The following is a 26,593-nucleotide window of genomic DNA, read 5'->3' as shown; positions in this document are numbered from 1 at the left end:
GTATTAGCTAGGTAGCACCAGGAAAGACGAATAAAGGCACATCTGCTCACATACACATATGTATACATATATGTATGGACACGTACATATACACATATATGTACATACATATATGTACACATACACATACAGAGACATACACATATATATACACACGAACATATTCATACTTGTTCGCTGTCATCCATTCCCAGTTGCACCCTGCCCCACAGGAAACAGCATGAAAGAGAAAATGATAGCATAAATCACCCCCCCCCCCCACACAAACACAAACAAACAAACAAGCAAACAAACACAGTCCCCAACATTAGCATCAGTGAAGTAATGCCAGGAAACAGACAAAAAAAGCCACACCTGCTCACATCCATGCACAAGATGTCATGTGTAATGCAACAAATCGGCAGCTCCCTATCCACATCTAGGCCCCACAGATCTTTCTATGGTTTACCCAGGACATTTGACATGCCCTAGTTCAGTCCATGGACAGCACATTGACCCCAGTATATCACGTTGTTTTGCTACACTCTTACTCTGTGCATGCCTCTAACTCACCTGCATGTTCAGGCCCAGATGTTCAAGATCCTTTTTTACTCTGTCTTTTAATCTCCAGTTCAGTCTCTCTTCTCCTTCTTCCCTCCACTTACGACACATATATCCTCTTTTTCAATCTTTCCACGCTCATTCTCTCCATATGTTCAAAACATTTCAACATACCTTCTTCTGCTCTCTCAACCACACCCTTTGTATTACCACACATCTCTCTCACCCTTTCATTACTTACTTGATCAAACCACCTCACACCACATATTCTAACACATCCATCATTTCCCACACAACCCTTTCTATAGCCCATGCCTCACATCCATATAATATTGTCCTTTTCCTTCAAACATACCCACTTTTGCCCTCCCAGTTGGCATTTTCTCTTTCTGCACATTCTTAAGCACTTCCAGGACCTAAGACTCACTTCTGCTCCCATGGTTCCATTCACTGCCATGTGAATGGAACCATGGGTATCTAAAACAGGTATCTAAAACCCAGGTATCTAAAACACTGTGTTTCCTCCAGTTTTTCTCCATTCAAACTTATATCTCAACTTACTTGTCCCTCACCCCTGTTGAAATTGATACTTTGATATATATACCTTCATTAAGTACACTTTTCTTTGCCTTCAGAGTGAGTTAGTGCAAAAAGAATTTAAACAGTTAAGTTAGTGGTTATTACTACCTCTTCAAGTAGGGTTTGAATAGGTGATGGAAAGGCTTGCAGTTAGTTTTTCATGCACTTTCAGCAGCTTGAAAACCAAAACACTTAAAAGTAAAGGTACTTCAAAGTGAAACATCCTTTACTCTGGCACTGTTTTTTCAAATTATGGTCATCTTGTTGCAGCTGTTACTAAAAGTCTCTTTGTGTAGTCAGGGTGGATTCTATCTTGTATAAGAATACAAAAAATGTACCATGTTTGATAACATGCCAGTATTGTGAGAAAATTAGCAGATTCTTGATATTGTGCAAAAAATGATTGATCTGACATTCATGAAAGGACCCATTTTGTACGACTGTGGAGTCCACATGAAGTTAACTTTTAGTAATAACATAAGAAATGTCCACTTAAAGTAACATATACCAAAAAGGTACAACAGCATTTTACTGTTTTCACAGTTGTGTCATTATGGGACAAGATATTGATTATAAGGGAATGGGAAACAAAAAGAATATCACCATCTTATGGACATCTGTGGTGTAATGTTTACCATTCCTAACTGTTATGCATTCATGGGCCACCCAGGGTCGAATGCATAGGTTCCATTCCTGCTTGCAGCAGTCAGTCCACACTCTACCAAGCTGTTCATTCTCACTTAGGAGTTTGTTGATAGATTGGGTGCCTTGCTGAGGTTAGGGTATATATATGTATATTAACCCTGGGGAGAGAGGAGGAAGAGTACATCCCATGTATTCCATGCATGTCATACAAGGCAAGTAAAAAGGATGGGAGTAGGGGGGCTAGAAATCCTCCTATCCAAATTTTACTTTACCAAATCGAGGAACAGGGAAGAGGACAAAGTGAAGATTTTTTTCTTTAAGGCTCTGTCCTTTGTTCTTCATGCTACCTTGCTAATACAGAAAATAACAAATATATGTAGGGAAAAAAGAATAGTATGCATATATATATTTATTATTCATTTTATTGTACTTAATCGCTGTTTCCCGCATCAATATGGTAATGGAAGGAAATAGATGAAGAATGGCCCAACCACTCAAATACTTACGTATATACATAAATGCCCATACACACTCATATGCATACATATACATATCAAGATATAGATACACAGACTACAGTATAAACATATTTACACATGTACATTTTCATACTTACTTGCCTTCATCCATTCCTGTTGCAACCCAACCACACTAGAAATACCATACTCTCTCCCCCACCACTTCAGCTTGATAGCAACAGAAAAAGACAAAAAAGGATACATTCGTTCACACTCAGTCTTTATCTGTCATTTGTAATGCACCAAAACCACAGGTTCCTGTCCACATTCAAGCCCCACAGACCTTTCCATGGTTTACCCCAGATGTTTCGCATAGGGTATATATATATATATATATATATATATATATATATATATATATATATATATATATATATATATATATATATATTTTTTTGCCGCTGTCTCCCGCGTTTGCGAGGTAGCGCAAGGAAACAGACGAAAGAAATGGCCCAACCCACCCCCATACACATGTATATACATACGTCCACACACGCAAATATACGTACCTACACAGCTTTCCATGGTTTACCCCAGACGCTTCACATGCCCTGATTCAATCCACTGACAGCACGTCAACCCTGATATACCACATCGATCCAATTCACTCTATTCCTTGCCCTCCTTTCACCCTCCTGCATGTTCAGGCCCCAATCACACAAAATCTTTTTCACTCCATCTTTCCACCTACAATTTGGTCTCCCACTTCTCCTCGTTCCCTCCACCTCCGACACATATATCCTCTTGGTCAACCTTTCCTCACTCATTCTCTCCATGTGCCCAAACCATATCAAAACACCCTCTTCTGCTCTCTCAACCATGCTCTTTTTATTTCCACACATCTCTCTTACCCTTACGTTACTTACTCGATCAAACCACCTCACACCACACATTGTCCTCAAACATCTCATTTCCAGCACATCCATCCTCCTGCACACAACTCTATCCATAGCCCACGCCTTGCAACCATACAACATTGTTGGAACCACTATTCCTTCAAACATACCCATTTTTGCTTTCCGAGATAATGTTCTCGACTTCCACACATTCTTCAAGGCTCCCAGGATTTTCGTCCCCTCCCCCACCCTATGATCCACTTAAGCTTCCATGGTTCCATCCGCTGCCAGATCCACTGCTACTCCTTCCCTTGCTCTTGTCCTCTCACTAACCCCTGACTTTACTCCCAAGACATTCCCAAACCACTCTTCCCCTTTACCCTTGAGCTTCGTTTCACTCAGAGCCAAAACATCCAGGTTCCTTTCCTCAAACATACTACCTATCTCTCCTTTTTTCACATCTTGGTTACATCCACACACATTTAGACACCCCAGTCTGAGCCTTCGAGGAGGATGAGCACTCCCTGCATGACTCCTTCTTCTGTTTCCCATTTTAGAAAGTTAAAAAATACAAGGAGGGGAGGATTTCTGGCCCCCCGGGTTAGGGAAAATGATTTGGTAAACAGAGAAGAGGTAGTAAAAGCTTTGCGGAAGATGAAAGCCGGCAAGGCAGCAGGTTTGGATGGTATTGCAGTGGAATTTATTAAAAAAGGGGGTGACTGTATTATTGACTGGTTGGTAAGGTTATTTAATGTATGTATGACTCATGGTGAGGTGCCTGAGGATTGGCGGAATGCATGCATAGTGCCATTGTACAAAGGCAAAGGGGATAAGAGTGAGTGCTCAAATTACAGAGGTATAACTTTGTTGAGTATTCCTGGTAAATTATATGGGAGGGTATTGATTGAGAGGGGGAAGGCATGTACAGAGCATCAGATTGGGGAAGAGCAGTGTGGTTTCAAAAGTGGTAGAGGATGTGTGGATCAGGTGTTTGCTTTGAAGAATGTATGTGAGAAATACTTAGAAAAACAAATGGATTTGTATGTAGCATTTATGGATCTGGAGAAGGCATATGATAGAGTTGATAGAGATGCTCTGTGGAAGGTATTAAGAATATATGGTGTGGGAGGCAAGTTGTTAGAAGCAGTGAAAAGTTTTTATCAAGGATGTAAGGCATGTGTACGTGTAGGAAGAGAGGAAAGTGATTGGTTCTCAGTGAATGTAGGATTGCGGCAGGGGTGTGTGATGTCTCCATGGTTGTTTAATTTGCTTATGGATGGGGTTGTTAGGGAGGTGAATGGAAGAGTTTTGGAAAGAGGGGCAAGTATGAAGTCTGTTGTGGATGAGAGAGCTTGGGAAGTGAGTCAGTTGTTGTTCGCTGATGATACAGCGCTGGTGGCTGATTCATGTGAGAAACTGCAGAAGCTGGTGACTGAGTTTGGTAAAGTGTGTGAAAGAAGAAAGTTAAGAGTAAATGTGAATAAGAGCAAGGTAATTAGGTACAGTAGGGTTGAGGGTCAAGTCAATTGGGAGGTAAGTTTGAATGGAGAAAAACTGGAGGAAGTAAAGTGTTTTAGATATCTGGGAGTGGATCTGGCAGCGGATGGAACCATGGAAGCAGAAGTGGATCATAGGGTGGGGGAGGGGGCGAAAATCCTGGGAGCCTTGACGAATGTGTGGAAGTCGAGAACATTATCTCGGAAAGCAAAAATGGGTATGTTTGAAGGAATAGTGGTTCCAACAATGTTGTATGGTTGCGAGGCATGGGCTATGGATAGAGTTGTGTGCAGGAGGACTGATGTGCTGGAAATGAGATGTTTGAGGACAATGTGTGGTGTGAGGTGGTTTGATCGAGTAAGTAACGTAAGGGTAAGAGAGATGTGTGGAAATAAAAAGAGCATGGTTGAGAGAGCAGAAGAGGGTGTTTTGAAATGGTTTGGGCACATGGAGAGAATGAGTGAGGAAAGATTGACCAAGAGGATATATGTGTCTGAAGTGGAGGGAACGAGGAGAAGTGGGAGACCAAATTGGAGGTGGAAAGATGGAGTGAAAAAGATTTTGTGTGATCGGGGCCTGAACATGCAGGAGGGTGAAAGGAGGGCAAGGAATAGATTGAATTGGATCGATGTGGTATAGCGGGGTTGACGTGCTGTCGGTGGATTGAATCAGGGCATGTGAAGCGTCTGGAGTAAACCATGGAAAGCTGTGTGTGTACGTATGTATATACATGTGTATAGGGGTGGGTTGGGCCATTTCTTTCGTCTGTTTCCTTGCGCTACCTCGCAAACGTGGGAGACAGCAAAAAAAAAAGAAAAAAAAAATACTTTGTCGCTGTCTCCCGCGTTAGTGAGGTAGCGCAAGGAAACATACGAAAGAATGGCCCAACCCACCCACATACACATGTATATACATGCACATCCACACATGCACATATACATACCTATACATCTCAACGTATACATATATATACACACACAGACATATATATATATACACATGAACATAATTCATACTATATGCCTTTATTCATTCCCATCGCCACCCCGCCACACATGAAATGACAGCCCCTTCCCCCCCTGCATGTGCACGAGGTAGCGCAAGGAAAAGACAACAAAGGCCACATTCGTTCACACTCAGTCTCTACCTGTCATGTATAATGCACCGAAACCACATCTCCCTTTCTACATCCAGGCCCCACAAAACTTTCCATGGTTTACCTCAGATGCTTCTCATGCCCTGGTTCAGTCCATTGACAGCACGTCGACCCTGGTATACCACATCATTCCAATTCACTCTATTCCTTGCACGCCTTTCACCTTCCTGCATGTTCAGGCCCCGATTACTCAGAACCTTTTTCACTCCATCTTTCCACCTCCAATTTAGTCTCCCATTTCTCCTCATTCCCTCCACCTCTGACACATATATCCTCTTTGTCAATCTTTCCTCACTCATTCTCTCCATGTGACTAAAGCATTTCAAAACACCCTCTGCTGCTCTCTCAACCATACTCTTTTTATTACCACACATCTCTCTTACCCTTTCATTACTTACTCAATCAAACTACCTCAGACATCTCATTTCCAACACATCCACCCTCCTCCACACAACTCTATCTATAGCCCATGCCTTGCAACCATATAACATTGCTGGAACCACTATTCCTTCAAAGATACCCATTTTTGCTTTCCAAGATAACGTTCTCGATTTCCACACATTCTTCAACACTCCCAGAACTTTCGCCCCTTCCCCCACCCTATGATTCACTTCCGCTTTCATGGTTCCATCGGCTGCCAAATTCACTCCCAGATATCTAAAACACTTCACTTCCTCCAGTTTTTCTCCATTCAAACTTTCCTCTCAGTTGACTTGTCCCTTAACCCTACTGTACCTAATAACCTTCCTCTTATACACATTTACTCTCCGCTTTCTTCTTTCACACACTTTACCAAACTCAGTCACCAGCTTCTGCAGTTTCTCACCCGAATCAGCCACCAACGCTGTATCATCAGCAAACAACAACTGACTCACTTCCCAAGCTCTCTCATCCACAACAGACTGCATACTTGCCCCTCTTTCCAAAACTCTTGCATTCACCTCCATAATATTATTACCCCATCCATAAACAAATTAAACAACAATGGAGACATCACACATTCCTGCCACAAACCAACATTCACTGAGAACCAATCACTTTCCTCTCTTCCTACACGTAGACATGCCTTACATCCTCTATAAAAACTTTTCACTGCTTCTAACAACTTGCCTCCCACACCACATAATCTTAATACCTTCCACAGAGCATCTCTATCAACTCTATCATGTACCTTCTCCAGATCCATAAATGCTACATACAAATCCATTTGCTTTTTTGAGTATTTCTCACATACATTCTTCAGAGCAAAGCAACTGATCCACACATCTTCTACTACTTCTGAAACCACACTGCTCTTCCCCAGTCTGATGCTCTGAATGTGCCTTCACCCTCTCAGTCAGTACCCTCCCATATAATTTCCCAGGAATACTCAACAGACTTATACCTCTGTAATTTGAGCCCTGACTTTTATCCCCTTTGCCTTTGTACAATGTCACTATGCAAGCATTCCGCCAATCCTCAGGCACCTCACCATGAGTCATGTATATTTATATTTATTTTGCTTTGTCGCTGTCTCCTGCGTTAGCGAGGTAGCGCAAGGGAACAGACGAAAGAATGGCCCAACCCACCCACATACACATGAATATACATACACGACCACACAGGCAAATATACATACCTATACATCTCAACTTATGCATATATATACACACACAGACATATACATATATACACATGTACATAATTCATACTGTCTGCCTTTATTCATTCCCATCGCCAGCCTGCCACACATGAAATAACAACACCCTCCCCCCTCATGAGCACGAGGTAGCACTAGGAAGACAACAAAGGCCCCATTCGTTCACACTGTCTCTAGCTGTCATGTAATAATGCACCGAAACCATAGCTCCCTTTCCACATCCAGGCCCCACAGAACTTTCCATGGTTTATCCCAGAAGCTTCACATGCCCTATTTCAATCAATTGACAGCACATCGACTCCAGTATACCACAGCATTCCAATTCACTCTACTCCTTGCATGCCTTTCACCCTCCTGCATGTTCAGGCCCCGATCACTCAAAATCTATTTCACTCCATCTTTCCACCTCCGATTTGGTCTCCCACTTCTCATTCCCTCCACCTCTGACATTTATACCCTCTTTGTCAATCTTTCCTCACTCATTCTCTCCATGTGACCAAACCATTTCAAAACACCCTCTTCTGCTCTCTCAACCACACTCTTTTTATTACCACACATCTCTCTTACCCTATTATTACTAACTCGATCAAACCACCTCACACCACATATTGTCCTCAAACATCTCATTTCCAGCACATCCACCCTCCTGTGCACAATTCTATCCATAGCCCACGCCTCGCAACCATACAACATTGTTGGAACCACTATTCCTTCAAACGTACCCATTTTTGCTTTCCAAGATAATGTTCTCGACTTCCACACATTCTTCAAGGCTCCCAGGATTTTCGCCCCCTCCCCCACCCTATGATCCACATCCGCTTCCATGGTTCCATCCACTTCCAGATCCACTCCCAGATATCTAAAACACTTTACTTTCTCCAGTTTTTCTCCATTCAAACTTACCTCCCAATTGACTTGACCCTCATCCCTACTTTACCTAATAACCTTGCTTTTATTAACATTTACTCTTAACTTTCTTCTTTCACACACTTTACCAAACTCAGTCACCAGCTTCTGCAGTTTCTCACATGAATCAGCCACCAGCGCTGTATCATCAGCGAACAACAACTGACTCACTTCCCAAGCTCTCTCATCCACAACAGACTTCATACTTGCCCCTCTTTCCAAAACTCTTGCATTCACCTCCCTAACAACCCCATCCATAAACAAATTAAACAACCATGGAGACATCACACACCCCTGCCGCAAACCTACATTCACTGAGAACCAATCACTTTCCTCTCTTCCTACACGTATACATGCCTTACCTCCTCGATAAAAACTTTTCACTGCTTCTAACAACTTGCCTCCCACACCATATATTCTTAAAACCTTCCACAGAGCATCTCTATCAACTCTATCATATGCCTTCTCCAGATCCATAAATGCTACATACAAATCCATTTGTTTTTCTAAGTATTTCTCACATACATTCTTCAAAGCAAACACCTGATCCACACATCCTCTACCACTTCTGAAACCACACTGCTCTTCCCCAATCTGATGCTCTGTACATGCCTTCCCCCTCTCAATCAATACCCTCCCATATTATTTACCAGGAATACTCAACAAACTTATACCTCTGTAATTTGAGCACTCACTCTTATCCCCTTTGCCTTTGTACAATGGCACTATGCAAGCATTCTGCCAATCCTCAGGCACCTCACCATGAATCATACATACATTAAATAACCTTACCAACCAGTCAACAATACAGTCACCCCCTTTTTTAATAAATTCCACTGCAATACCATCCAAACCTGCTGCTTTGCCGGCTTTCATCTTCCGTAAAGCTTTTACTACCTCTTCTGTATTCACCAAATCATTTTCCCTAACCCTTTCACTTTGCAAACCACCTTGACCAAAACACCCTATATCTGCCACTCTATCGTCAAACACATTCAACAAACCTTCAAAATACTCACTCCATCTCCTTCTCACATCACCACTACTTGTTATCACCTCCCCATTAGCCCCCTTCACTGAAGTTCCCATTTGCTCCCTTGTCTTACACACTTTTTTAACCTCCTTCCAAAACATCTTTTTATTCTCCCTGAAATTTAATGATACTCTCTCACCCCAACTCTCATTTGCCCTCTTTTTCACCTCTTGCACCTTTCTCTTGACCTCCTGCCTCTTTCTTTTATACCTCTCACACTCATTTGCATTTTTTCCCTGCAAAAATCATTCAAATGCCTCTCTTTTCTCTTTTCACTAATAATCTTACTTCTTCATCTCACTACTCACTAACTTTTCTAATCAACCCACCTCCCACGCCTCTCATGCCACAAGCATCTTTTGCGCAAGCCATCACTGCTTCCCAAAATACATCCCATTCCTCCCCCACTCCCCTACCTCCTTTGTTCTCACCTTTTTCCATTCTGTACTCAGTCTCTTCCGGTACTTCCTCCCACAAGTCTCCTTCCCAAGCTCACTTACTCTCACCACTCTCTTCACCCCAACATTCTCTCTTCTTTCTGAAAACCCCCACAAATCTTCACCTTCGCCTCCACAAGATAATGATCAGACATCCCTCCAGTTGCACCTCTCAGCACATTAACATCCAAAAGTCTCTCATTCGTGCATCTATCAATTAACACGTAATCGAATAACGCTCTTTGGCCATCTCTCCTACTTACATATGTATACTTACTTATATCTCTCTTTTTAAACCAGATATTCCCAATCTCCAGTCCTTTTTCAGCACATAAATCTACAAGCTCTTCACCATTTCCATTTACAACACTGAACACTCCATGTATACCAATTATTCCCTCAACTGCCACATTACTCACCTTTGCATTCAAATCCCCCATCACTATAACTCGGTCTTGTGCATCAAAACCACTAACACACTCATTCAGCTGCTCCCAAAACACTTGTCTCTCATGATCTTTCTTCTCATGCCCAGGTGCATATACACCAATAATCACCCATCTCTCTCCATCAACTTTCAGTTTTACCCATATCAATCTAGAATTTACTTTCTTACACTCTATGACATACTCCCACAACTCCTGATTCAGGAGTAGTGCTACTCCTTCCCTTGCTCTTGTCCTCTCACTAACCCCTGACTTTACTCCCAAGACATTCCCAAAGCACTCTTCCCCTTTACCCTTTAGCTTTGTATCACTCAGAGCCAAAACATCCAGTTTCCTTTCCTCAAACATACTACCTATCTCTCCTTTTTTCTCATCTTGGTTACATCCACACACATTTAGACACCGCAATCTGAGCCTTCGAGGAGGATGAGCACTCCTCGCGTGACTCCTTCTCCTGTTTCCCCTTTTAGAAAGTTAAAATACAATGAGGGGAGGGTTTCTGGCCCCCCGCTCCAGTCCCCTTTAGTCGCCTTCTACGACACGTGAGGAATGCGTGGGAAGTATTCTTTCTCCCCTATCCGTAGGTATATGTATATATATATATATATATATATATATATATATATATATATATATATATAGGGGGGAAAGGGGAGAAAGAATACTTCCCACGTATTCCCTGTGTGTCGTACAAGGCGACTAAAAGGGGAGGGAGTGGGGGGCTGGAAATCCTCCCCTCTCAATTTTTTTTAATTTTCCAAAAGAAGGAACAGAGGAGGGGGCCAGGTGAGAATATTCCCTCAATGGCCCAGTCCTCAGTTCTTGGCGCTACCTCGCTAACGCGGGAAATGGCGAATAGTTTGAAAAAAAAAAAGAGGGGCAAGTATGAAGTCTGTTGGGGATGAGAGAGCTTGGGAAGTGAGTCAGTTGTTGTTCGCTGATGATACAGCGCTGGTGGCTGATTCATGTGAGAAACTGCAGAAGCTGGTGACTGAGTTTGGTAAAGTGTGTGGAAGAAGAAAGTTGAGAGTAAATGTGAATAAGAGCAAGGTTATTAGGTACAGTAGGGGTGAGGGTCAAGTCAATTGGGAGGTGAGTTTGAATGGAGAAAAACTGGAGGAAGTGAAGTGTTTTAGATATCTGGGAGTGGATCTGTCAGCGGATGGAACCATGGAAGCGGAAGTGGATCATAGGGTGGGGGAGGGGGCGAAAATTTTGGGAGCCTTGAAAAATGTGTGGAAGTCGAGAACATTATCTCGGAAAGCAAAAATGGGTATGTTTGAGGGAATAGTGGTTCCAACAATGTTGTATGGTTGCGAGGCGTGGGCTATGGATAGAGATGTGCGCAGGAGGATGGATGTGCTGGAAATGAGATGTTTGAGGACAATGTGTGGTGTGAGGTGGTTTGATCGAGTAAGTAACGTAAGGGTGAGAGAGATGTGTGGAAATAAAAAGAGCGTGGTTGAGAGAGCAGAAGAGGGTGTTTTGAAATGGTTTGGGCACATGGAGAGAATGAGTGAGGAGAGATTGACCAAGAGGATATATGTGTCGGAGGTGGAGGGAACGAGGAGAACAGGGAGACCAAATTGGAGGTGGAAAGATGGAGTGAAAAAGATTTTGTGTGATCGGGGCCTGAACATGCAGGAGGGTGAAAGGAGGGCAAGAAATAGAGTGAATTGGAGTCATGTGGTATACAGGGGTTGACGTGCTGTCAGTGGATTGAAGCAAGGCATGTGAAGCGTCTGGGGTAAACCATGGAAAGCTGTGTAGGTATGTATATTTGCGTGTGTGGACGTGTGTATGTACATGTGTATGGGGGGGGGGGCCATTTCTTTCGTCTGTTTCCTTGCGCTACCTCGCAAACGCGGGAGACAGCGACAAAGTATTAAAAAAAAAAAAAAAAAAAAAATATATATATATATATATATATATATATATATATATATATATATATATATATATATATATATATGTATATATATATATATATATATATATATATATATATATATATATATATATATATATATATATTTTTTTTTTTTCTTTTTTCTTTTCTTTTTGCTTTATCGCTGTCTCCCGCATTTTCGAGGTAGCGCAAGGAAACAGAGGAAAGAACTGGCCCAACCCACCCCCATACACATGTATATACATACACGTCCACACACGCAAATATACATACCTACACAGCTTTCCATGGTTTACCCCAGACGCTTCACATGCCCTGATTCAATCCACCAACGGCACGTCAACCCTGGTATACCACATCGCTCCAATTCACTCTATTCCTTGCCCTCCTTTCACCCTCCTGCATGTTCAGGCCCCGATCACACAAAATCTTTTTCACTCCATCTTTCCACCTCTAATTTGGTCTCCCTCTTCTCCTCGTTCCCTCCACCTCCGACACATATATCCTCTTGGTCAATCTTTCCTCACTCATTCTCTCCATGTGCCCAAACCATTTCAAAACACCCTCTTCTGCTCTCTCAACCACGCTCTTTTTATTTCCACACATCTCTCTTACCCTTACGTTAATTACTCGATCAAACCCCTCTCACCACACATTGTCCTCAAACATCTCATTTCCAGCACATCCACCCTCCTGTGCACAACTCTATCCATAGCCCACGCCTCGCAACCATACAAAATTGTTGGAACCACTATTCCTTCAAACATACCCATTTTTGCTTTCCGAGATAATGTTCTCGACTTCCACACATTCTTCAAGGCTCCCAGGTACGCCCCCTCCCCCACCCTATGATCCACTTCCGCTTTCATGGTTCCATCCGCTGCCAGATCCACTCCCAGATATCTAAAACACTTTACTTCCTCCAGTTTTTCTCCATTCAAACTTACCTCCCAATTGACTTGACCCTCAACCCTACTGGACCTAATAACCTTGCTCTTATTCACATTTACTCTTAACTTTCTTCTTTCACACACTTTACCAAACTCAGTCATCAGCTTCTGCAGTTTCTTACATGAATCAGCCACCAGCGCTGTATCATCAGCGAACAACAACTGACTCACTTCCCAAACTCTCTCATCCACAACAGACTTCATACTTGCCCCTCTTTCCAAAACTCTTGCATTCACCTCCCTAACAACCCCATCCATAAACAAATTAAATAGCCATGGAGACATCACACACCCCTGCCGCAAACCTACATTCACTGAGACCCAATCACTTTCCTCTCTTCCTACACATACACAGGCCTTACATCCTCGATAAAAACTTTTCACTGCTTCTAACAACTTCCCTCTCACACCATATATTCTTAAAACCTTCCACAGAGCATCTCTATCAACTCTATCATATGCCTTTTCCAGATCCATAAATGCTACATACAAATCCATTTGTTTTTCTAAGTATTTCTCACATATGTTCTTCAAAGCAAACACCTGATCCACACATCCTCTACCACTTCTGAAACCACACTGCTCTTCCCCAATCTAATGCTCTGTACACGCCTTCACCCTCTCAATGAATACCCTCCCATATAATTTACCAGGAATACTCAACAAACTTATACCTCTGTAATTTGAGCACTCACTCTTATCCCCTTTGCCTTTGTACAATGGCACTAAGCAAGCATTCCGCCAATCCTCAGGCACCTCACCATGAATCATACATACATTAAATAACCTTAACAACCAGTCAACAATACAGTCACCCCCTTTTTTAATAAATTCCACTGCAATACCATCCAAACCTGCTGCCTTGCTGGCTTTCATCTTCCGTAAAGCTTTTACTACCTCTTCTCTGTTTACCAAATCATTTTCCCTAGCCCTCTCACTTTGCACACCACCTCGGCCAAAACACCCTATATCTGCCACTCTATCATCAAACACATTTAACAAACCTTCAAAATACTCACTCCATCTCCTTCTCACATCACCACTACTTGTTATCACCTCCCCATTAGTCCCTTTCACTGAAGTTCCCATTTGCTCCCTTGTCTTACGCACTTTATTTACCTCCTTCCAAAACATCTTTTTATTCTCCCTGAAATTTAATGATACTCTCTCACCCCATCTCTCATTTGCCCTCTTTTTCACTTCTTGCACCTTTCTCTTGACCTCCTGCCTCTTTCTTTTATACCTCTCCCACTCATTTGCATTTTTTCCCTGCAAAAATTTTCCAAATGCCTCTCTCTTCTCTTTCACTAATAATCTTACTTCATCCCACCACTCACTACCCTTTCTAATAATCCCACTTCCCACGCTTCTCATGCCACACGTATCTTTTGCACAAGCCATCACAGCTTCCCTAAATACATCCCATTCCTCCCCCACTCCCCTTACCTCCTTTGTTCTCACCTTTTTCCATTCTGTACTCAGTCTCTTCCGGTACTTCCTCACACAAGTCTCCTTCCCAAGCTCACTTACTCTCACCACTCTCTTCACCCCAACATTCTCTCTTCATTTCTGAAAACCCCCACAAATCTTCACCTTCGCCTCCATAAGATAATGATCAGACATCCTTCCAGTTGCACCTCTCAGCACATTAACATCCAAAAGTCTCTCTTTCGTGCGTCTGTCAATTAACACGTAATCGAATAACGCTCTCTGGCCATCTCTCCTACTTACATACGTATACTTATGTATATCTCGCATTTTAAACCAGGTATTCCCAATCACCAGTCCTTTTTCAGCACATAAATCTACAAGCTCTTCACCATTTCCATTTACAACACTGAACACTCCATGTATACCAATTATTCCCTCAACTGCCACATTACTCACCTTTGCATTCAAATCACCCATCACTATAACCCAGTCTTGTGCATCAAAACCACTCACACATTCAGCTGCTCCCAAAACACTTGCCTCTCATGATCTTTCTTCTCATGCCCAGGTGCATATGCACCAATAATCACCCATCTCTCTCCAACAACTTTCAGTTTTACCCATATCAATCTAGAATTTACTTTCTTACACCCTATGACATACTCCCACAACTCCTCATTCAGGAGTAGTGCTACTCCTTCCCTTGCTCTTGTCCTCTCACTAACCCCTGACTAATCCCAAGACATTCCCAAAGCACTCTTCCCCTTTACCCTTTAGCTTCGTTTCACTCAGAGCCAAAACATCCAGTTTCCTTTCCTCAAACATACTACCTAATTATCCATCTTGGTTACATCCACACACATTTAGACACCCCAATCTGAGCCTTCGAGGAGGATATATATATATATATATATATATATATATATATATATATATATATATATATATATATATATATATATATATATATGCCACTTCTTCATCCCACCACTCACTACCCTTTCTAATCAACCCACATCCCACTCTTCTCATGCCACAAGCATCTTTTGCGCAATCCATCACTGATTCCCTAAATACATCCCATTCCTCCCCCACTCCCCTTGCTTCCATTGTTCTGGAAAAAGGTTAGAACAATGGAAGCAAGGGGAGTGGGGGAGGAATGGGATGTATTTAGGGAATCAGTGATGGATTGCGCAAAAGATGCTTGTGGCATGAGAAGAGTGGGAGGTGGGTTGATTAGAAAGGGTAGTGAGTGGTGGGATGAAGAAGTAAGAGTATTAGTGAAAGAGAAGAGAGAGGCATTTCAACGATTTTTGCAGGGAAAAAATGCAATTGAGTGGGAGATGTATAAAAGAAAGAGACAAGAGGTCAAGAGAAAGGTGCAAGAGGTGAAACAAAGGGCAAATGAGAGTTGGGGTGAGAGAGTATCATTAAATTTTAGGGAGAATAAAAAGATGTTCTGGAAGGAGGTAAATAAAGTGCGTAAGACAAGGGAGAAAATGGGAACTTCAGTGAAGGGCGCAAATGGGGAGGTGATAAGTAGTGGTGATGTGAGAAGGAGATGGAGTGAGTATTTTGAAGGTTTGTTGAATGTGTTTGATGATAGAGTGGCAGATATAGGGTGTTTTGGTCGAGGTGGTGTGCAAAGTGAGAGGGTTAGGGAAAATGATTTGGTAAACAGAGAAGAGGTAGTGAAAGCTTTGCGGAAGATGAAAGCCGGCAAGGCAGCAGGTTTGGATGGTATTGCAGTGGAATTTATTAAAAAAGGGGGTGACTGTATTGTTGACTGGTTGGTAAGGTTATTTAATGTATGTATGACTCATGGTGAGGTGCCTGAGGATTGGCGGAATGCGTGCATAGTGCCATTGTACAAAGGCAAAGGGGATAAGACTGAGTGCTCAAAGTACAGAGGTATAAGTTTGTTGAGTATTCCTGGCAAATTATATGGGAGGGTATTGATTGAGAGGGTGAAGGCATGTACAGAGCATCAGATTGGGGAAGAGCAGTGTGGTTTCAGAAGTGGTAGAGGATGTGTGGATCAGGTGTTTGCTTTGAAGAATGTATGTGAGAAATACTTAGAAAAGCAAATGGATTTCTATGTAGCATTTATGGATCTGGAGAAGGCATATGATAGAGTTGATAGAGATGCTCTGTGGAAGGTATTAAGAATATATGGTGTGGGAGGAAAGTTGTTAGAAGCAGTGAAAAGTTTTTATCGAGGATGTAAGGCATGTGTACGTGTAGGAAGAGAGGAAAGTGATTGGTTCTCAGTGAATGTAGGTTTGCGGCAGGGGTGTGTGATGTCTCCATGGTTGTTTAATTTGTTTATGGATGGGGTTATTAGGGAGGTAAATGCAAGAGTTTTGGAAAGAGGGGCAAGTATGAAGTCTGTTGGGGATGAGAGAGCTTGGGAAGTGAGTCAGTTGTTGTTCGCTGATGATACAGCACTGGTGGCTGATTCATGTGAGAAACTGCAGAAGCTGGTGACTGAGTTTGGTAAAGTGTGTGGAAGAAGAAAGTTAAGAGTAAATGTGAATAAGAGCAAGGTTATTAGGTACAGTAGGGTTGAGGGTCAAGTCAATTGGGAGGTGAGTTTGAATGGAGAAAAACTGGAGGAAGTGAAGTGTTTTAGATATCTGGGAGTGGATCTGGCAGCGGATGGAACCATGGAAGCGGAAGTGGATCATAGTGTGGGGGAGGGGTGAAAATTCTAGGGGCCTTGAAGAATGTGTGGAAGTCGAGAACATTATCTCGGAAAGCAAAAATGGGTATGTTTGAAGGAATAGTGGTTCCAACAATGTTGTATTGTTGCGAGGCGTGGGCTATGGATAGAGTTGTGCGCAGGAGGATGGATGTGCTGGAAATGAGATGTTTGAGGACAATGTGTGGTGTGAGGTGGTTTGATCGAGTGAGTAACGTAAGGGTAAGAGAGATGTGTGGAAATAAAAAGAGCGTGGTTGAGAGAGCAGAAGAGGGTGTTTTGAAGTGGTTTTGGCACATGGAGAGGATGAGTGAGGAAAGATTGACCAAGAGGATATATGTGTCGGAGGTGGAGGGAGCAAGAAGAAGAGGGAGACCAAATTGGAGGTGGAAAGATGGAGTGAAAAAGATTTTGTGTGATTGGGGCCTGAACATGCAGGAGGGTGAAAGGAGGGCAAGGAATAGAGTGAATTGGAGCGATGTGGTATACCGGGGTTGACGTGCTGTCAGTGGATTGAATCAAGGCATGTGAAGCGTCTGGGGTAAACCATGGAAAGCTGTGTAGGTATGTATATTTGCGTGTGTGGACGTGTGTATATACATGTGTATGGGGGGGGCTGGGCCATTTCTTTCGTCTGTTTCCTTGCGCTACCTCGCAAACGCGGGAGACCGACAAAGTATAATAAAAAAATAAATAAATGAATATATATATATATAGGGGAGAAAGAATACTTCCCACGTATTCCCTGCGTGTCGTAGAAGGCGACTAAAAGGGGAGGGAGCGGGGGGCTGGAAATCCTCCCCTCTCGTTTTTTTTTTAATTTTCCAAAAGAAGGAACAGAGAACGAGGCCAGGTGAGGATATTCCCTCAGAGGCCCAGTCCTCTGTTCTTAACGCTACCTTGCTAACGCGGGAAATGGCGAATAGTATGAAAGAAAGAAATATATATATATATTGTTTTTTAAACTATTTGCCATTTCCCGAATAAGCGAGGTAGCGTTAAGAACAGAGGACTGGGCCTTTTTTGGAATATCACCTGGCCCCCTCTGTTCCTTGTTTTGGAAAATTAAAAAAAAACGAGAGGGGAGGATTTCCTGCCCCCCACTCCCTCCCCTTTTAGTCACCTTCTACGACATGCAGGGAATACGTGGGAAGTATTCTTAATATATATATATATATATATATATATATATATATATATATATATATATATATATATATATATATATATATATTTATATATTTATATTTATATATATATATATTTGCGAGGTAGCGCAAGCAAACAGACGAAAGAAATGGTCCAACCCACCCCCATACACATGTATTTACATACGTCCACACACGCAAATATACATAACTACACAGCTTTCCATGGTTTACCCCAGACGCTTCACATGCCCTGATTCAATCCACTGACAGCACGTCAACCCTATCCCTGGGGATAGGGGAGAAAGAATACTTCCCACGTATTCCCTGCGTGTCGTAGAAGGCGACTAAAAGGGGAGGGAGCGGGTGGCTGGAAATCCTCCCCTCTCGTTTTTTTCAATTTTCCAAAAGAAGGAACAGAGAAGGGGGCCAGGTGAGGATGTTCCCTCAAAGGCCCATTCCTCTGTTCTTAACGCTACCTCGCTGACGTGGGAAATGGCGAATAGTACGAAAGAAAAATATATATATATATATATATATATATATATATATATATATATATATATATATATATATATATATATATATATATTTTTTTTTTCTTTTTGCTGTCTCCCTCGTTTGCGAGGTAGCGCAAGCAAACAGACGAAAGAAATGGCCCAACCCACCCCCATACACATGTATTTACATACGTCCACACACGCAAATATACATAACTACACAGCTTTCCATGGTTTACCCCAGACGCTTCACATGCCCTGATTCAATCCACTGACAGCACGTCAACCCTAGTATACCACATCGATCCAATTCACTCTATTCCTTTCCCTCCTTTCACCCTCCTGCATGTTCAGGCCCCGATCACACAAAATCTTTTTCACTCCATCTTTCCACCTCCAATTTGGTCTCCCACTTCTCCTCCTTCCCTCCACCTCCGACACATATATCCTCTTGGTCAATCTTTCCTCACTCATTCTCTCCATGTGCCCAAACCATTTCAAAACACCCTCTTTTGCTCTCTCAACCAAGCTTTTTTTATTTCCACACATCTCTCTTACCCTAACGTTACTTACTCGATCAAACCACCTCACACCACACATTGTCCTCAAACATCTCATTTCCAGCACATCCATCCTCCTGCGCCCAAGTCTATCCATAGCCCACGCCTTGCAACCATACAACATTGTTGGAACCACTATTCCTTCAAACATACCCATTTTTGCTTTCCGAGATAATGTTCTCGACTTCCACACATTCTTCAGGGCTCCCAGGATTTTCTCCCCCTCCCACACCCTATGATCCACTTCCGCTTCCATGGTTCCATCCGCTGCCAGATCCACTCCCAGATATCTAAAACACTTCACTTCCTCCAGTTTTTCTCCATTCAAACTTACCTCCCAGTTGACTTAACCCTCAACCCTACTGTACGTAATAACCTTGCTCTTATTCACATTTACTCTTAACTTTCTTCTTTCACACACTTTACCAAACTCAGTCACCAGCTTCTGCAGTTTCTCACATGAATCAGCCACCAGCGCTGTATCATCAGCGAACAACAACTGACTCACTTCCCAAGCTCTCTCATCCACAACAGACTTCATACTTGCCCCTCTTTCCAAAACTCTTGCATTCACCTCCCCAACAACCCCATCCATAAACAAATTAACCAACCATGGAGACATCACACACCCCTGCCGCAAACCCACATTCACTGAGAACCAATCACTTTCGTCTCTTCCTACACGTACACATGCCTTACATCCTCGATAAAAACTTTTCACTGCTTCTAACAACTTGCCTCCCACACCATATATTCTTAATACCTTCCACAGAGCATCTCTATCATATACCTTCTCCAGATCCATAAATGCTACATACAAATCCATTTGTATGTATATATATATATTATATTATATTTTTATTATACTTTGTCGCTGTCTCCCACGTTTGCGAGGTAGCACAAGGAAACAGACGAAAGCAATGGCCCAACCCCCCCCATACACATGTATATACATACGTCCACACACGCAAATATACATACCTACACAGCTTTCCATGGTTTACCCCAGACGCTTCACATGCCTTGATTCAATCCACTGACAGCACGTCAACCCCAGTATACCACATCGCTCCAATTCACTCTATTCCTTGCCCTCCTTTCACCCTCCTGCATGTTCAGGCCCTGATCACTTAAAATCTTTTTCACTCCATCTTTCCACCTCCAATTTGGTCTCCCTCTTCTCCTCGTTCCCTCCACCTCCGACACATATATCCTCTTGGTCAATCTTTCCTCACTCATTCTCTCCATGTGCCCAAACCACTTCAAAACACCCTCTTCTGCTCTCTCAACCACGCTCTTTTTATTTCCACACATCTCTCTTACCCTTACGTTACTCACTCGATCAAACCACCTCACACCACACATTGTCCTCAAACATCTCATTTCCAGCACATCCATCCTCCTGCGCACAACTCTATCCATAGCCCACGCCTCGCAACCATACAACATTGTTGGAACCACTATTCCTTCAAACATACCCATTTTTGCTTTCCGAGATAATGTTCTTGACTTCCACACATTCTTCAAGGCCCCCAGAATTTTCGCCCCCTCCCCCACCCTATGATCCACTTCCGCTTCCATGGTTCCATCCGCTGCCAGATCCACTCCCAGATATCTAAAACACTTCACTTCCTCCAGTTTTTCTCCATTCAAACTCACCTCCCAATTGACTTGACCCTCAACCCTACTGTACCTAATAACCTTGCTCTTATTCACATTTACTCTTAACTTTCTTCTTTCACACACTTTACCAAACTCAGTCACCAGCTTCTGCAGTTTCTCACATGAATCAGCCACCAGCGCTGTATCATCAGCGAACAACAACTGACTCACTTCCCAAGCTCTCTCATCCCCCAACAGACTTCATACTTGCCCCTCTTTCCAAAACTCTTGCATTCACCTCCCTAACAACCCCATCCATAAACAAATTAAACAACCATGGAGACATCACACACCCCTGCCGCAAACCTACATTCACTGAGAACCAATCACTTTCCTCTCTTCCTACATGTACACATGCCTTACATCCTCGATAAAAACTTTTCACTGCTTCTAACAACTTTCCTCCCACACCATATATTCTTAATACCTTCCACAGAGCATCTCTATCAACTCTATCATATGCCTTCTCCAGATCCATAAATGCTACATACAAATCCATTTGCTTTTCTAAGTATTTCTCACATACATTCTTCAAAGCAAACACCTGATCCACACATCCTCTACCACTTCTGAAACCACACTGCTCTTCCCCAATCTGATGCTCTGTACATGCCTTCACCCTCTCAATCAATATCCTCCCATATAATTTACCAGGAATACTCAACAAACTTATACCTCTGTAATTTGAGCACTCACTCTTATCCCCTTTGCCTTTGTACATATATATATATATATATATATATATATATATATATATATATATATATATATATATATATATATATATATATATATATATATATATATATATATATTTATTTATATATAAGTTGAAATGTATAGCTATGTATATGTGTGTGTGTTGGCATTTATGTATATATATGTGTATGTGGGTGGGTTGGGCCTTTCTTTCATCTGTTTCCTTGCCCAACCTCAATAATACAGGAGAGAGTGATTAAGTATGATGAATATAGATTAGAAAATTGAGAGTTGGGGTGAGAGAGTATCATTAAATTTTTTTTTTTTTTTTTTTTTTTTATACTTTGTCGCTGTCTCCCGCGTCTGCGAGGTAGCGCGAGGAAACAGACGAAAGAAACGGCCCAACCCCCATACACACGTACATACACACGTCCACACACGCAAATATACATACCTACACAGCTTTCCATGGTTTACCCCAGACGCTTCACATGCCTTGGTTCAATCCACTGACAGCACGTCAACCCCTGTATACCACATCGCTCCAATTCACTCTATTCCTTGCCCTCCTTTCACCCTCCTGCATGTTCAGGCCCCGATCACACAAAATCTTTTTCACTCCATCTTTCCACCTCCAATTTGGTCTCCCTCTTCTCCTCGTTCCCTCCACCTCCGACACATATATCCTCTTGGTCAATCTTTCCTCACTCATTCTCTCCATGTGCCCAAACCATTTCAAAACACCCTCTTCTGCTCTCTCAACCACGCTCTTTTTATTTCCACACATCTCTCTTACCCTTACGTTACTTACTCGATCAAACCTCCTCACACCACACATTGTCCTCAAACATCTCATTTCCAGCACATCCATCCTCCTGCGCACAACTCTATCCATAGCCCACGCCTCGCAAGCATACAACATTGTTGGAACCACTATTCCTTCAAACATACCCATTTTTGCTTTCCGAGATAATGTTCTCGACTTCCGCACATTTTTCAAGGCTCCCAAAATTTTCTCCCCCTCCCCCACCCTATGATCCACTTCCGCTTCCATGGTTCCATCCGCTGACAGATCCACTCCCAGATATCTAAAACACTTCACTTCCTCCAGTTTTTCTCCATTCAAACTCACCTCCCAATTGACTTGACCCTCAACCCTACTGTACCTAATAACCTTGCTCTTATTCACATTTACTCTTAACTTTCTTCTTCCACACACTTTACCAAACTCAGTCACCAGCTTCTGCAGTTTCTCACATGAATCAGCCACCAGCGCTGTATCATCAGCGAACAACAACTGACTCACTTCCCAAGCTCTCTCATCCCCAACAGACTTCATACTTGCCCCTCTTTCCAGGACTCTTGCATTCACCTCCCTAACAACCCCATCCATAAACAAATTAAACAACCATGGAGACATCACACACCCCTGCCGCAAACCTACATTCACTGAGAACCAATCACTTTCCTCTCTTCCTACACGTACACATGCCTTACATCCTCGATAAAAACTTTTCACTGCTTCTAACAACTTGCCTCCCACACCATATATTCTTAATACCTTCCACAGAGCATCTCTATCAACTCTATCATATGCCTTCTCCAGATCCATAAATGCTACATACAAATCCATTTGCTTTTCTAAGTATTTCTCACATACATTCTTCAAAGCAAACACCTGATCCACACATCCTCTACCCCTTCTGAAACCGCACTGCTCTTCCCCAATCTGATGCTCTGTACATGCCTTCACCCTCTCAATCAATACCCTCCCATATAGTTTACCAGGAATACTCAACAAACTTATACCTCTGTAATTTGAGCACTCACTCTTATCCCCTTTGCCTTTGTACAATGGCACTATGCACGCATTCCGCCAATCCTCAGGCACCTCACCATGAGTCATACATACATTAAATAACCTTACCAACCAGTCAACAATACAGTCACCCCCTTTTTTAATAAATTCCACTGCAATACCATCCAAACCTGCTGCCTTGCCGGCTTTCATCTTCCGCAAAGCTTTTACTACCTCTTCTCTGTTTACCAAATCATTTTCCCCAACCCTCTCACTTTGCACACCACCTCGACCAAAACACCCTATATCTGCCACTCTGTCATCAGACACATTCAACAAACCTTCAAAATACTCATTCCATCTCCTTCTCACATCACCACTACTTGTTATCACCTCCCCATTTACGTCCTTCACTGAAGTTCCCATTTGCTCCCTTGTCTTACGCACCCTATTTACCTCCTTCCAGAACATCTTTTTATTCTCCCTAAAATTTACTGATAGTCTCTCACCCCAACTCTCATTTTTAGGGAGAATAAAAAGATGTTTTGGAAGGAGGTAAATAAAGTGTGTAAGATGAGAGAACAAATGGGCACATTGGTGAAGGGGGCCAATGGGAAGTTAATAACAAGTAGTGGTGATGTGAGAAGGAGATGGAGTGGGTATTTTGAATGTTTGTTGAATGTGTTAGATGATAGAGTGGCAGACATAGGGTGTTTTTTTCAAGGTGTTGTGCGAAGTGAGAGAGTCAGGGAAAATCATTTGGTAAGCAGAGAAGAGGTAGTGAAAGCTTTGTGGAAGATGAAAATCAGCAAGGTGGCGGGTTTGGATGATATTGCAGTGGAATTTGTCACAAAATGGTGTCACTGTGTTGTTGACTGGCTGGTGAGGATATTCATTGTATGTATGGCTCATATTGAAGTATCTGAGGATTGGCGGAATGCATGCATAGTGCCATTGTACAAAGGCAAAGGGGATGAAGGTGAGTGTTTGAATTACAGAGGTATAAGTTTGTTGAGTATTCCTGGGAAATTAAATTATATGGGAGGGTATTGATTGAGAGGGTGAAGGCATGTACAGAGTATCAGATTAGGGAAGAGCAGTGTGGTTTCAGAAGTGGTAGAGGATGTTGAGTAATCTTGGGAAATTATTTGGAAGGGAATTGATTGAGAGGGTAAAGGCATGTACAAAGCATCAGACTGGGGAAGAGCAGTGTGGTTTCAGAAGTGATAGAGGAGGTGTGGATCAGGTGTTTACTTTGAAGAATATATGTGAAAATTACTTAGAAAAACAAATGGATTTGTGTGTAGCATTTATGGATGTGGAGAAGGCATATGATAGTTGATAGAGAAGCTCTGCGAAAGGTATTAACAGTATATGGTGTGGGAGGCAAGTTGCTAGAAGCAGTGAAAAGCTTTTATCGAGGATGTAAGGCATGTGTACGAGTAGGAAGAGAGGAAAGTGATTAGATCCCAATGAATGTTGGTTTACGGCAGGGTTGCCTGATGTCTTTTACAATCACCTCCTAACCACCCCATCCACAGACAAATTAAACAACCATGGAGACATCACGCACCCCTGCTGCAAACTGACATTCTCTTGCAGCCAATCACTTTCCTCTCTTCCTACTTGTACATATGCCTTACATCCTTGGTACAAACTTTTTACTGCTTCTAGCAACTTAACTCCCACACAGTATACTCTTAAAACCTTCCACAAAGCATCTCTATCAACCCTATCATATACCTTCTCCAGATCCATAAATACTACATTTAAATCCATCTGTTTTTCTAAGTATTTCTCACATACATTCTTCAAAGGAAACACCTGATCCACACCTCCTCTATCACTTCTGAAACCACACTGCTCTTCCCCAATCTGATGCTTTGTACATGCCTTTACCCTCTCAATCAATTCCCTTCCATATAATTTCCCAAGATTACTCAACAAACTTATGCCTCTGTAATTTGAATACTCACCTTTATCCCCTTTCCCTTTGTACAAAGGCACTATGCATGCATTCCACCAATCCTCAGGCACTTCACCATAATCCATACATACATTGAATATCCTTACCAACCAATCAACAACACAGTTACCCCCTATTTTGATAAATTCCACTGCAATACCGTCCAAACCCGCCAACCTGCCAGCTTTCATCTTCCACAAAGCTTTCACTGTCTCTTCTCAGTTTACCAAATCATTCTCCCTAACCTTCTCACTTCACACACCACCCTGAACAAAACACCTTACTTCTGCCACTCTATCATCAAACACATTCAACAAACCTTCGAAATACTCACTCCATCTCCTTACTTCATCACTGCTTGTTATTACCTCCTAATTTGCCCCCTTCACTGATGTTCTCATTTGTTCTCTTGTCTTATGCATTATATATACCTCCTTCCAAAACATCTTTTTATTCTCCCTAAAATTTGATGATACTCTGTGGTTTTGGTGTATTACACATGAGAGCTAGAGACTGAGTGTGACTAAATGTGGCCTTTATCCTCTACCTCACTGGAGGGGGGTGCTATTTCTTGTGTGGTGGGGTGGCAATGGGAATAGATGAAGGCAGCAAGTATGAATCTGTACATGTGTATGTATATGTATGTATACATTGAAATGTATAGGCATTTATTTGTGCATGTGTGGGCATTCATATATATAGATGTGTATGTGGGTGGATTGGGCCATTCTTTCGTCTGTTTCCTTGTGTTACCTTGCAAAAGTGGGAGACAGCAATTAAGTATATTTATAATGATAAAGGTGGTACAATATGTCTGGATCAGGTGTTTACTTTGAAGGATGTATGTTAGAAATACTTAGAAAAACAGATGGATTTGTCTGTAGCATTTATGAATCTGGAAAAGGCATATGGCAGGGTTGATAGAGATGCTTTGTGGAAGGTATTAAGGGTATATGGTGTAGGAGGTAAGTTGCTAGAAGCAGTGAAAAGTTTTACCAAGAATTTAAGTCATGTGTATGAGTAGGAAGAGAGGAAAG

The 26,593-nt window shown here is 42.2% G+C and overlaps 1 protein-coding gene across 1 annotated transcript in view; it reads left to right on the top strand.

The window, feature by feature from the left end:
- The window catches only part of LOC139764960 (intermembrane lipid transfer protein VPS13A-like), a 1,504,808-nt gene that overhangs the window by 375,557 nt on the left and 1,102,658 nt on the right, over positions 1 to 26,593 (top strand).

Source organism: Panulirus ornatus, chromosome 52 (assembly GCF_036320965.1).
Source record: "Panulirus ornatus isolate Po-2019 chromosome 52, ASM3632096v1, whole genome shotgun sequence".
Taxonomy (NCBI): Eukaryota; Metazoa; Arthropoda; class Malacostraca; order Decapoda; family Palinuridae; genus Panulirus; species Panulirus ornatus.
Note: the sequence above shows the minus strand (reverse complement) of the source record. Positions and strands in the feature narration are given on the sequence as shown.